The sequence below is a fragment of the Oncorhynchus kisutch genome, linkage group LG20 (assembly GCF_002021735.2).
Source record: "Oncorhynchus kisutch isolate 150728-3 linkage group LG20, Okis_V2, whole genome shotgun sequence".
In the NCBI taxonomy this organism is placed as follows: domain Eukaryota; kingdom Metazoa; phylum Chordata; class Actinopteri; order Salmoniformes; family Salmonidae; genus Oncorhynchus; species Oncorhynchus kisutch.
Window position 1 is genome coordinate 33277400 of NC_034193.2, and position 13579 is coordinate 33290978.

Consider the following 13579-nt stretch of genomic DNA (forward strand, 5'->3'; position numbering starts at 1 on the left):
CTGATTCGGCATCGCAAGATTGAGGGAAAAGGTCTCTTCTTACTTGTTAAATATCACTAGCTTTCCTCATTCGGACAGGTTCACAACTTTGATGTCTACTGTGGCATATTTCAAAGTCTATATGATGTCAAATAGGGATGTATCACATAGACTGCGATGCCTAATGGATAAGGCGTCTGACTTCGAACCAGAAGATTGAGGGTTCGAGTCCCTTTGTTGTCTTTAATTTCATTAGCTAAGCTAATTTGAACATGTTTGCAAATTCCCGAAATAAGGCATTGGTCTCATTGCTTTGAAAAGCTTGGACACTGTTGTTCAACTCTTATAATCTAAGACTGAAAGGCCTGAGAAATATTGTGTCTGATTCGGCATCGCAAGATTGAGGGAAAAGGTCTCTTCTTACTTGTTAAATATCACTAGCTTTCCTCATTCGGACAGGTTCACAACTTTGATGTCTACTGTGGCATAGCAAAGTCTGTATGATGTCAAATAGGGAGTTATCACATAGACTGCGAGGCCTAATGGATAAGGCGTCTGACTTCGAATCAGAAGATTGAGGGTTCGAGTCCCTTCGTGGTCGTTTAATTTCATTAGCTTAGCTAATTTGAACATGTTTGCAAATTCCCGAAATAAGGCATTGGTCTCATTGCTTTGAAAAGCTTGGACACTGTTGTTCAACTTTTATAATCTAAGACTGAAAGGCCTGAGAAATATTGTGTCTGATTCGGCATCGCAAGATTGAGGGAAAAGGTCTCTTCTTACTTGTTAAATATCACTAGCTTTCCTCATTCGGACAGGTTTACAACTTTGATGTCTACTGTGGCATATTTCAAAGTCTGTATGATGTCAAATAGGGATGTATCACATAGACTGCGATGCCTAATGGATAAGGCGTCTGACTTCGAAACCAGAAGATTGAGGGTTCGAGTCCCTTCGTGGTCGTTTAATTTCATTAGCTAAGCTAATTTGAACATGTTTGCAAATTCCCGAAATAAGGCATTGGTCTCATTGCTTTGAAAAGCTTGGACACTGTTGTTCAACTCTTATAATCTAAGACTGAAAGGCCTGAGAAATATTGTGTCTGATTCGGCATCGCAAGATTGAGGGAAAAGGTCTCTTCTTACTTGTTAAATATCACTAGCTTTCCTCATTCGGACAGGTTCACAACTTTGATGTCTACTGTGGCATAGCAAAGTCTGTATGATGTCAAATAGGGTCATTTAATTTCATTAGCTCAGCTAATTCGTACATGTTTGCAATTTCCCTAAATAAGGCATTGGTCTTGTTGCTTTGAAAAGCTTGGACATTGTTGTTCAACTTTAATAATCTAAGACTGCAAGGCCTGAGAATTATTGTGTCTGAATATGCATCACAAGATTGAAGGAAAGAGTATCTTTGTACTTGTTAAAAATCACTAGCTTTCCTCATTCGGACAGGTTCACAACTTTGATGTCTACTGTGGCATAGCAAAGTCTGTATGATGTCAAATAGGAATGTATCACATAGACTGCGTGGCCTAATGGATAAGGCGTCTGACTTCGAATCAGAAGATTGAGGGTTCGAGTCCCTTCGTGGTCGTTTAATTTCATTAGCTCAGCTAATTTGAACATGTTTGCAAATTCCCGAAATAAGGCATTGGTCTCATTCCTTTGAAAAGCTTGGACACTGTTGTTGAACTTTTATAATCTAAGACTGAAAGGCCTGAGAAATATTGTGTCTGATTCGGCATCGCAAGATTGAGGGAAAAGGTCTCTTCTTACTTGTTAAATATCACTAGCTTTCCTCATTCGGACAGGTTCACAACTTTGATGTCTACTGTGGCATAGCAAAGTCTGTATGATGTCAAATAGGAATGTATCACATAGACTGCGTGGCCTAATGGATAAGGCGTCTGACTTCGAATCAGAAGATTGAGGGTTCGAGTCCCTTCGTGGTCGTTTAATTTCATTAGCTCAGCTAATTTGAACATGTTTGCAAATTCCCGAAATAAGGCATTGGTCTCATTCCTTTGAAAAGCTTGGACACTGTTGTTCAACTTTTATAATCTAAGACTGAAAGGCCTGAGAAATATTGTGTCTGATTCGGCATCGCAAGATTGAGGGAAAAGGTCTCTTCTTACTTGTTAAATATCACTAGCTTTCCTCATTCGGACAGGTTCACAACTTTGATGTCTACTGTGGCATAGCAAAGTACTGTATGATGTCAAATAGGGAGTTATCACATAGACTGCGTGGCCTAATGGATAAGGCGTCTGACTTCGAATCAGAAGATTGAGGGTTCGAGTCCCTTCGTGGTCGTTTAATTTCATTAGCTCAGCTAATTTGAACATGTTTACAAATTCCCGAAATAAGGCATTGGTCTCATTGCTTTGAAATGCTTGGACACTGTTGTTCAACTTTTATAATCTAAGACTGAAAGGCCTGAGAAATATTGTGTCTGATTCGGCATCGCAAGATTGAGGGAAAAGGTCTCTTCTTACTTGTTAAATATCACTAGCTTTCCTCATTCGGACAGGTTCACAACTTTGATGTCTACTGTGGCATATTTCAAAGTCTGTATGATGTCAAATAGGGATGTATCACATAGACTGCGATGCCTAATGGATAAGGCGTCTGACTTCGAACCAGAAGATTGAGGGTTTGAGTCCCTTCGTGGTCGTTTAATTTCATTAGCTAAGCTAATTTGAACATGTTTGCAAATTCCCGAAATAAGGCATTGGTCTCATTGCTTTGAAAAGCTTGGACACTGTTCTTCAACTTTTATAATCTAAGACTGAAAGGCCTGAGAAATATTGTGTCTGATTCGGCATCGCAAGATTGAGGGAAAAGGTCTCTTCTTACTTGTTAAATATCACTAGCTTTCCTCATTCGGACAGGTTCACAACTTTGATGTCTACTGTGGCATAGCAAAGTCTGTATGATGTCAAATAGGGTCATTTAATTTCATTAGCTCAGCTAATTCGTACATGTTTGCAATTTCCCTAAATAAGGCATTGGTCTTGTTGCTTTGAAAAGCTTGGACATTGTTGTTCAACTTTAATAATCTAAGACTGCAAGGCCTGAGAATGATTGTGTCTGAATCTGCATCACAAGATTGAAGGAAAGAGTATCTTTGTACTTGTTAAAAATCACTAGCTTTCCTCATTCGGACAGGTTCACAACTTTGATGTCTACTGTGGCATAGCAAAGTCTGTATGATGTCAAATAGGAATGTATCACATAGACTGCGTGGCCTAATGGATAAGGCGTCTGACTTTGAATCAGAAGATTGAGCGTTCGAGTCCCTTCATGGTCGTTTAATTTCATTAGCTCAGCAAATTTGAACATGTTTGCAAATTCCCGAAATAAGGCATTGGTCTCATTGCTTTGAAAAGCTTGGACACTGTTGTTCAACTTTTATAATCTAAGACTGAAAGGCCTGAGAAATATTGTGTCTGATTCGGCATCGCAAGATTGAGGGAAAAGGTCTCTTCTTACTTGTTAAATATCACTAGCTTTCCTCATTCGGACAGGTTCACAACTTTGATGTCTACTGTTGCATAGCAAAGTCTGTATGATGTCAAATAGGAATGTATCACATAGACTGCGTGGCCTAATGGATAAGGCGTCTGACTTCGAATCAGAAGATTGAGGTTTCGAGTCCCTTCATGGTCGTTTAATTTCATTAGCTCAGCTAATTTGAACATGTTTGCAAATTCCCGAAATAAGGCATTGGTCTCATTCCTTTGAAAAGCTTGGACACTGTTGTTGAACTTTTATAATCTAAGACTGAAAGGCCTGAGAAATATTGTGTCTGATTCGGCATCGCAAGATTGAGGGAAAAGGTCTCTTCTTACTTGTTAAATATCACTAGCTTTCCTCATTCGGACAGGTTCACAACTTTGATGTCTACTGTGGCATAGCAAAGTCTGTATGATGTCAAATAGGAATGTATCACATAGACTGCGTGGCCTAATGGATAAGGCGTCTGACTTCGAATCAGAAGATTGAGGGTTCGAGTCCCTTCGTGGTCGTTTAATTTCATTAGCTCAGCTAATTTGAACATGTTTGCAAATTCCCGAAATAAGGCATTGGTCTCATTCCTTTGAAAAGCTTGGACACTGTTGTTCAACTTTTATAATCTAAGACTGAAAGGCCTGAGAAATATTGTGTCTGATTCGGCATCGCAAGATTGAGGGAAAAGGTCTCTTCTTACTTGTTAAATATCACTAGCTTTCCTCATTCGGACAGGTTCACAACTTTGATGTCTACTGTGGCATATTTCAAAGTCTGTATGATGTCAAATAGGGATGTATCACATAGACTGCGATGCCTAATGGATAAGGCGTCTGACTTCGAACCAGAAGATTGAGGGTTTGAGTCCCTTCGTGGTCGTTTAATTTCATTAGCTAAGCTAATTTGAACATGTTTGCAAATTCCCGAAATAAGGCATTGGTCTCATTGCTTTGAAAAGCTTGGACACTGTTCTTCAACTTTTATGATCTAAGACTGAAAGGCCTGAGAAATATTGTGTCTGATTCGGCATCGCACGATTGAGGGAAAAGGTCTCTTCTTACTTGTTAAATATCACTAGCTTTCCTCATTCGGACAGGTTCACAACTTTGATGTCTACTGTGGCATAGCAAAGTCTGTATGATGTCAAATAGGGTCATTTAATTTCATTAGCTCAGCTAATTCGTACATGTTTGCAATTTCCCTAAATAAGGCATTGGTCTTGTTGCTTTGAAAAGCTTGGACATTGTTGTTCAACTTTAATAATCTAAGACTGCAAGGCCTGAGAATGATTGTGTCTGAATCTGCATCACAAGATTGAAGGAAAGAGTATCTTTGTACTTGTTAAAAATCACTAGCTTTCCTCATTCGGACAGGTTCACAACTTTGATGTCTACTGTGGCATAGCAAAGTCTGTATGATGTCAAATAGGAATGTATCACATAGACTGCGTGGCCTAATGGATAAGGCGTCTGACTTCGAATCAGAAGATTGAGCGTTCGAGTCCCTTCATGGTCGTTTAATTTCATTAGCTCAGCAAATTTGAACATGTTTGCAAATTCCTGAAATAAGGCATTGGTCTCATTGCTTTGAAAAGCTTGGACACTGTTGTTCAACTTTTATAATCTAAGACTGAAAGGCCTGAGAAATATTGTGTCTGATTCGGCATCGCAAGATTGAGGGAAAAGGTCTCTTCTTACTTGTTAAATATCACTAGCTTTCCTCATTCGGACAGGTTCACAACTTTGATGTCTACTGTTGCATAGCAAAGTCTGTATGATGTCAAATAGGAATGTATCACATAGACTGCGTGGCCTAATGGATAAGGCGTCTGACTTCGAATCAGAAGATTGAGGTTTCGAGTCCCTTCATGGTCGTTTAATTTCATTAGCTCAGCTAATTTGAACATGTTTGCAAATTCCCGAAATAAGGCATTGGTCTCATTCCTTTGAAAAGCTTGGACACTGTTGTTGAACTTTTATAATCTAAGACTGAAAGGCCTGAGAAATATTGTGTCTGATTCGGCATCGCAAGATTGAGGGAAAAGGTCTCTTCTTACTTGTTAAATATCACTAGCTTTCCTCATTCGGACAGGTTCACAACTTTGATGTCTACTGTGGCATAGCAAAGTCTGTATGATGTCAAATAGGAATGTATCACATAGACTGCGTGGCCTAATGGATAAGGCGTCTGACTTCGAATCAGAAGATTGAGGGTTCGAGTCCCTTCGTGGTCGTTTAATTTCATTAGCTCAGCTAATTTGAACATGTTTGCAAATTCCCGAAATAAGGCATTGGTCTCATTCCTTTGAAAAGCTTGGACACTGTTGTTCAACTTTTATAATCTAAGACTGAAAGGCCTGAGAAATATTGTGTCTGATTCGGCATCGCAAGATTGAGGGAAAAGGTCTCTTCTTACTTGTTAAATATCACTAGCTTTCCTCATTCGGACAGGTTCACAACTTTGATGTCTACTGTGGCATATTTCAAAGTCTGTATGATGTCAAATAGGGATGTATCACATAGACTGCGATGCCTAATGGATAAGGCGTCTGACTTCGAACCAGAAGATTGAGGGTTTGAGTCCCTTCGTGGTCGTTTAATTTCATTAGCTAAGCTAATTTGAACATGTTTGCAAATTCCCGAAATAAGGCATTGGTCTCATTGCTTTGAAAAGCTTGGACACTGTTCTTCAACTTTTATGATCTAAGACTGAAAGGCCTGAGAAATATTGTGTCTGATTCGGCATCGCACGATTGAGGGAAAAGGTCTCTTCTTACTTGTTAAATATCACTAGCTTTCCTCATTCGGACAGGTTCACAACTTTGATGTCTACTGTGGCATAGCAAAGTCTGTATGATGTCAAATAGGGTCATTTAATTTCATTAGCTCAGCTAATTCGTACATGTTTGCAATTTCCCTAAATAAGGCATTGGTCTTGTTGCTTTGAAAAGCTTGGACATTGTTGTTCAACTTTAATAATCTAAGACTGCAAGGCCTGAGAATGATTGTGTCTGAATCTGCATCACAAGATTGAAGGAAAGAGTATCTTTGTACTTGTTAAAAATCACTAGCTTTCCTCATTCGGACAGGTTCACAACTTTGATGTCTACTGTGGCATAGCAAAGTCTGTATGATGTCAAATAGGAATGTATCACATAGACTGCGTGGCCTAATGGATAAGGCGTCTGACTTCGAATCAGAAGATTGAGCGTTCGAGTCCCTTCATGGTCGTTTAATTTCATTAGCTCAGCAAATTTGAACATGTTTGCAAATTCCCGAAATAAGGCATTGGTCTCATTGCTTTGAAAAGCTTGGACACTGTTGTTCAACTTTTATAATCTAAGACTGAAAGGCCTGAGAAATATTGTGTCTGATTCGGCATCGCAAGATTGAGGGAAAAGGTCTCTTCTTACTTGTTAAATATCACTAGCTTTCCTCATTCGGACAGGTTCACAACTTTGATGTCTACTGTTGCATAGCAAAGTCTGTATGATGTCAAATAGGAATGTATCACATAGACTGCGTGGCCTAATGGATAAGGCGTCTGACTTCGAATCAGAAGATTGAGGGTTCGAGTCCCTTCATGGTCGTTTAATTTCATTAGCTCAGCTAATTTGAACATGTTTGCAAATTCCCGAAATAAGGCATTGGTCTCATTCCTTTGAAAAGCTTGGACACTGTTGTTGAACTTTTATAATCTAAGACTGAAAGGCCTGAGAAATATTGTGTCTGATTCGGCATCGCAAGATTGAGGGAAAAGGTCTCTTCTTACTTGTTAAATATCACTAGCTTTCCTCATTCGGACAGGTTCACAACTTTGATGTCTACTGTGGCATAGCAAAGTCTGTATGATGTCAAATAGGGATGTATCACATAGACTGCGATGCCTAATGGATAAGGCGTCTGACTTCGAACCAGAAGATTGAGGGTTTGAGTCCCTTCGTGGTCGTTTAATTTCATTAGCTAAGCTAATTTGAACATGTTTGCAAATTCCCGAAATAAGGCATTGGTCTCATTTCTTTGAAAAGCTTGGACACTGTTCTTCAACTTTTATAATCTAAGACTGAAAGGCCTGAGAAATATTGTGTCTGATTCGGCATCGCAAGATTGAGGGAAAAGGTCTCTTCTTACTTGTTAAATATCACTAGCTTTCCTCATTCGGACAGGTTCACAACTTTGATGTCTACTGTGGCATAGCAAAGTCTGTATGATGTCAAATAGGGTCATTTAATTTCATTAGCTCAGCTAATTCGTACATGTTTGCAATTTCCCTAAATAAGGCATTGGTCTTGTTGCTTTGAAAAGCTTGGACATTGTTGTTCAACTTTAATAATCTAAGACTGCAAGGCCTGAGAATGATTGTGTCTGAATCTGCATCACAAGATTGAAGGAAAGAGTATCTTTGTACTTGTTAAAAATCACTAGCTTTCCTCATTCGGACAGGTTCACAACTTTGATGTCTACTGTGGCATAGCAAAGTCTGTATGATGTCAAATAGGAATGTATCACATAGACTGCGTGGCCTAATGGATAAGGCGTCTGACTTCGAATCAGAAGATTGAGCGTTCGAGTCCCTTCATGGTCGTTTAATTTCATTAGCTCAGCAAATTTGAACATGTTTGCAAATTCCCGAAATAAGGCATTGGTCTCATTGCTTTGAAAAGCTTGGACACTGTTGTTCAACTTTTATAATCTAAGACTGAAAGGCCTGAGAAATATTGTGTCTGATTCGGCATCGCAAGATTGAGGGAAAAGGTCTCTTCTTACTTGTTAAATATCACTAGCTTTCCTCATTCGGACAGGTTCACAACTTTGATGTCTACTGTTGCATAGCAAAGTCTGTATGATGTCAAATAGGAATGTATCACATAGACTGCGTGGCCTAATGGATAAGGCGTCTGACTTCGAATCAGAAGATTGAGGGTTCGAGTCCCTTCATGGTCGTTTAATTTCATTAGCTCAGCTAATTTGAACATGTTTGCAAATTCCCGAAATAAGGCATTGGTCTCATTCCTTTGAAAAGCTTGGACACTGTTGTTCAACTTTTATAATCTAAGACTGAAAGGCCTGAGAAATATTGTGTCTGATTCGGCATCGCAAGATTGAGGGAAAAGGTCTCTTCTTACTTGTTAAATATCACTAGCTTTCCTCATTCGGACAGGTTCACAACTTTGATGTCTACTGTGGCATAGCAAAGTCTGTATGATGTCAAATAGGAATGTATCACATAGACTGCGTGGCCTAATGGATAAGGCGTCTGACTTCGAATCAGAAGATTGAGGGTTCGAGTCCCTTCGTGGTCGTTTAATTTCATTAGCTCAGCTAATTTGAACATGTTTGCAAATTCCCGAAATAAGGCATTGGTCTCATTGCTTTGAAAAGCTTGGACACTGTTGTTCAACTTTTATAATCTAAGACTGAAAGGCCTGAGAAATATTGTGTCTGATTCGGCATCGCAAGATTGAGGGAAAAGGTCTCTTCTTACTTGTTAAATATCACTAGCTTTCCTCATTCGGACAGGTTCACAACTTTGATGTCTACTGTGGCATATTTCAAAGTCTGTATGATGTCAAATAGGGATGTATCACATAGACTGCGATGCCTAATGGATAAGGCGTCTGACTTCGAACCAGAAGATTGAGGGTTTGAGTCCCTTCGTGGTCGTTTAATTTCATTAGCTAAGCTAATTTGAACATGTTTGCAAATTCCCGAAATAAGGCATTGGTCTCATTGCTTTGAAAAGCTTGGACACTGTTCTTCAACTTTTATAATCTAAGACTGAAAGGCCTGAGAAATATTGTGTCTGATTCGGCATCGCAAGATTGAGGGAAAAGGTCTCTTCTTACTTGTTAAATATCACTAGCTTTCCTCATTCGGACAGGTTCACAACTTTGATGTCTACTGTGGCATAGCAAAGTCTGTATGATGTCAAATAGGGTCATTTAATTTCATTAGCTCAGCTAATTCGTACATGTTTGCAATTTCCCTAAATAAGGCATTGGTCTTGTTGCTTTGAAAAGCTTGGACATTGTTGTTCAACTTTAATAATCTAAGACTGCAAGGCCTGAGAATGATTGTGTCTGAATCTGCATCACAAGATTGAAGGAAAGAGTATCTTTGTACTTGTTAAAAATCACTAGCTTTCCTCATTCGGACAGGTTCACAACTTTGATGTCTACTGTGGCATAGCAAAGTCTGTATGATGTCAAATAGGAATGTATCACATAGACTGCGTGGCCTAATGGATAAGGCGTCTGACTTCGAATCAGAAGATTGAGCGTTCGAGTCCCTTCATGGTCGTTTAATTTCATTAGCTCAGCAAATTTGAACATGTTTGCAAATTCCCGAAATAAGGCATTGGTCTCATTGCTTTGAAAAGCTTGGACACTGTTGTTCAACTTTTATAATCTAAGACTGAAAGGCCTGAGAAATATTGTGTCTGATTCGGCATCGCAAGATTGAGGGAAAAGGTCTCTTCTTACTTGTTAAATATCACTAGCTTTCCTCATTCGGACAGGTTCACAACTTTGATGTCTACTGTTGCATAGCAAAGTCTGTATGATGTCAAATAGGAATGTATCACATAGACTGCGTGGCCTAATGGATAAGGCGTCTGACTTCGAATCAGAAGATTGAGGGTTCGAGTCCCTTCATGGTCGTTTAATTTCATTAGCTCAGCTAATTTGAACATGTTTGCAAATTCCCGAAATAAGGCATTGGTCTCATTGCTTTGAAAAGCTTGGACACTGTTGTTCAACTTTTATAATCTAAGACTGAAAGGCCTGAGAAATATTGTGTCTGATTCGGCATCGCAAGATTGAGGGAAAAGGTCTCTTCTTACTTGTTAAATATCACTAGCTTTCCTCATTCGGACAGGTTCACAACTTTGATGTCTACTGTGGCATATTTCAAAGTCTGTATGATGTCAAATAGGGATGTATCACATAGACTGCGATGCCTAATGGATAAGGCGTCTGACTTCGAACCAGAAGATTGAGGGTTTGAGTCCCTTCGTGGTCGTTTAATTTCATTAGCTAAGCTAATTTGAACATGTTTGCAAATTCCCGAAATAAGGCATTGGTCTCATTGCTTTGAAAAGCTTGGACACTGTTCTTCAACTTTTATAATCTAAGACTGAAAGGCCCTGAGAAATATTGTGTCTGATTCGGCATCGCAAGATTGAGGGAAAAGGTCTCTTCTTACTTGTTAAATATCACTAGCTTTCCTCATTCGGACAGGTTCACAACTTTGATGTCTACTGTGGCATAGCAAAGTCTGTATGATGTCAAATAGGGTCATTTAATTTCATTAGCTCAGCTAATTCGTACATGTTTGCAATTTCCCTAAATAAGGCATTGGTCTTGTTGCTTTGAAAAGCTTGGACATTGTTGTTCAACTTTAATAATCTAAGACTGCAAGGCCTGAGAATTATTGTGTCTGAATATGCATCACAAGATTGAAGGAAAGAGTATCTTTGTACTTGTTAAAAATCACTAGCTTTCCTCATTCGGACAGGTTCACAACTTTGATGTCTACTGTGGCATAGCAAAGTCTGTATGATGTCAAATAGGAATGTATCACATAGACTGCGTGGCCTAATGGATAAGGCGTCTGACTTCGAATCAGAAGATTGAGCGTTCGAGTCCCTTCGTGGTCGTTTAATTTCATTAGCTCAGCTAATTTGAACATGTTTGCAAATTCCCGAAATAAGGCATTGGTCTCATTGCTTTGAAAAGCTTGGACACTGTTGTTCAACTTTTATAATCTAAGACTGAAAGGCCTGAGAAATATTGTGTCTGATTCGGCATCGCAAGATTGAGGGAAAAGGTCTCTTCTTACTTGTTAAATATCACTAGCTTTCCTCATTCGGACAGGTTCACAACTTTGATGTCTACTGTGGCATAGCAAAGTCTGTATGATGTCAAATAGGAATGTATCACATAGACTGCGTGGCCTAATGGATAAGGCGTCTGACTTCGAATCAGAAGATTGAGGGTTCGAGTCCCTTCGTGGTCGTTTAATTTCATTAGCTCAGCTAATTTGAACATGTTTGCAAATTCCCGAAATAAGGCATTGGTCTCATTCCTTTGAAAAGCTTGGACACTGTTGTTCAACTTTTATAATCTAAGACTGAAAGGCCTGAGAAATATTGTGTCTGATTCGGCATCGCAAGATTGAGGGAAAAGGTCTCTTCTTACTTGTTAAATATCACTAGCTTTCCTCATTCGGACAGGTTCACAACTTTGATGTCTACTGTGGCATAGCAAAGTCTGTATGATGTCAAATAGGGATGTATCACATAGACTGCGTGGCCTAATGGATAAGGCGTCTGACTTCGAATCAGAAGATTGAGGGTTCGAGTCCCTTCGTGGTCGTTTAATTTCATTAGCTCAGCTAATTTGAACATGTTTGCAAATTCCCGAAATAAGGCATTGGTCTCATTGCCTTTGAAAAGCTTGGACACTGTTGTTCAACTTTTATAATCTAAGACTGAAAGGCCTGAGAAATATTGTGTCTGATTCGGCATCGCAAGATTGAGGGAAAAGGTCTCTTCTTACTTGTTAAATATCACTAGCTTTCCTCATTCGGACAGGTTCACAACTTTGATGTCTACTGTGGCATATGCAAAGTCTGTATGATGTCAAATAGGGATGTATCACATAGACTGCGTGGCCTAATGGATAAGGCGTCTGACTTCGAATCAGAAGATTGAGGGTTCGAGTCCCTTCGTGGTCGTTTAATTTCATTAGCTCAGCTAATTTGAACATGTTTGCAAATTCCCGAAATAAGGCATTGGTCTCATTGCTTTGAAAGCTTGGACACTGTTGTTCAACTTTTATAATCTAAGACTGAAAGGCCTGAGAAATATTGTGTCTGATTCGGCATCGCAAGATTGAGGGAAAAGGTCTCTTCTTACTTGTTAAATATCACTAGCTTTCCTCATTCGGACAGGTTCACAACTTTGATGTCTACTGTGGCATATTTCAAAGTCTGTATGATGTCAAATAGGGATGTATCACATAGACTGCGATGCCTAATGGATAAGGCGTCTGACTTCGAACCAGAAGATTGAGGGTTCGAGTCCCTTCGTGGTCGTTTAATTTCATTAGCTAAGCTAATTTGAACATGTTTGCAAATTCCCGAAATAAGGCATTGGTCTCATTGCTTTGAAAAGCTTGGACACTGTTGTTCAACTTTTATAATCTAAGACTGAAAGGCCTGAGAAATATTGTGTCTGATTCGGCATCGCAAGATTGAGGGAAAAGGTCTCTTCTTACTTGTTAAATATCACTAGCTTTCCTCATTCGGACAGGTTCACAACTTTGATGTCTACTGTGGCATAGCAAAGTCTGTATGATGTCAAATAGGGTCATTTAATTTCATTAGCTCAGCTAATTCGTACATGTTTGCAATTTCCCTAAATAAGGCATTGGTCTTGTTGCTTTGAAAAGCTTGGACATTGTTGTTCAACTTTAATAATCTAAGACTGCAAGGCCTGAGAATTATTGTGTCTGAATATGCATCACAAGATTGAAGGAAAGAGTATCTTTGTACTTGTTAAAAATCACTAGCTTTCCTCATTCGGACAGATTCACAACTTTGATGTCTACTGTGGCATAGCAAAGTCTGTATGATGTCAAATAGGAATGTATCACATAGACTGCGTGGCCTAATGGATAAGGCGTCTGACTTCGAATCAGAAGATTGAGCGTTCGAGTCCCTTCATGGTCGTTTAATTTCATTAGCTCAGCTAAATTTGAACATGTTTGCAAATTCCCGAAATAAGGCATTGGTCTCATTGCTTTGAAAAGCTTGGACACTGTTGTTCAACTTTTATAATCTAAGACTGAAAGGCCTGAGAAATATTGTGTCTGATTCGGCATCGCAAGATTGAGGGAAAAGGTCTCTTCTTACTTGTTAAATATCACTAGCTTTCCTCATTCGGACAGGTTCACAACTTTGATGTCTACTGTGGCATATTCAAAGTCTGTATGATGTCAAATAGGAATGTATCACATAGACTGCGATGCCTAATGGATAAGGCGTCTGACTTCGAATCAGAAGATTGAGGGTTCGAGTCCCTTC

At 39.2% G+C, this 13579-nt stretch overlaps 10 non-coding genes across 10 annotated transcripts; all 10 read left to right on the forward strand.

Annotated features, from left to right (window-relative positions):
* The first annotated feature begins 1505 nt into the window (after window positions 1-1505).
* Window positions 1506-1578, forward strand: trnar-ucg (transfer RNA arginine (anticodon UCG)). Its single transcript has one exon. It is a non-coding gene; the product is annotated as a tRNA-Arg (tRNA).
* A 286-nt stretch (window positions 1579-1864) lies between these two features.
* On the forward strand, window positions 1865-1937 carry trnar-ucg (transfer RNA arginine (anticodon UCG)). Its single transcript has one exon. It is a non-coding gene; the product is annotated as a tRNA-Arg (tRNA).
* Window positions 1938-2224: 287 nt separating this feature from the next.
* Window positions 2225-2297, forward strand: trnar-ucg (transfer RNA arginine (anticodon UCG)). The gene has a single exon. It is a non-coding gene; the product is annotated as a tRNA-Arg (tRNA).
* Window positions 2298-3221: 924 nt separating this feature from the next.
* Window positions 3222-3294, forward strand: trnaq-uug (transfer RNA glutamine (anticodon UUG)). Its single transcript has one exon. It is a non-coding gene; the product is annotated as a tRNA-Gln (tRNA).
* Window positions 3295-3939: 645 nt separating this feature from the next.
* trnar-ucg (transfer RNA arginine (anticodon UCG)) lies at window positions 3940-4012 on the forward strand. The gene has a single exon. It is a non-coding gene; the product is annotated as a tRNA-Arg (tRNA).
* Window positions 4013-5654: 1642 nt separating this feature from the next.
* Window positions 5655-5727, forward strand: trnar-ucg (transfer RNA arginine (anticodon UCG)). The gene has a single exon. It is a non-coding gene; the product is annotated as a tRNA-Arg (tRNA).
* Window positions 5728-8723: 2996 nt separating this feature from the next.
* On the forward strand, window positions 8724-8796 carry trnar-ucg (transfer RNA arginine (anticodon UCG)). Its single transcript has one exon. It is a non-coding gene; the product is annotated as a tRNA-Arg (tRNA).
* A 2640-nt stretch (window positions 8797-11436) lies between these two features.
* On the forward strand, window positions 11437-11509 carry trnar-ucg (transfer RNA arginine (anticodon UCG)). The gene has a single exon. It is a non-coding gene; the product is annotated as a tRNA-Arg (tRNA).
* Window positions 11510-11795: 286 nt separating this feature from the next.
* Window positions 11796-11868, forward strand: trnar-ucg (transfer RNA arginine (anticodon UCG)). Its single transcript has one exon. It is a non-coding gene; the product is annotated as a tRNA-Arg (tRNA).
* Window positions 11869-12156: 288 nt separating this feature from the next.
* On the forward strand, window positions 12157-12229 carry trnar-ucg (transfer RNA arginine (anticodon UCG)). Its single transcript has one exon. It is a non-coding gene; the product is annotated as a tRNA-Arg (tRNA).
* Window positions 12230-13579: the final 1350 nt, after the last annotated feature.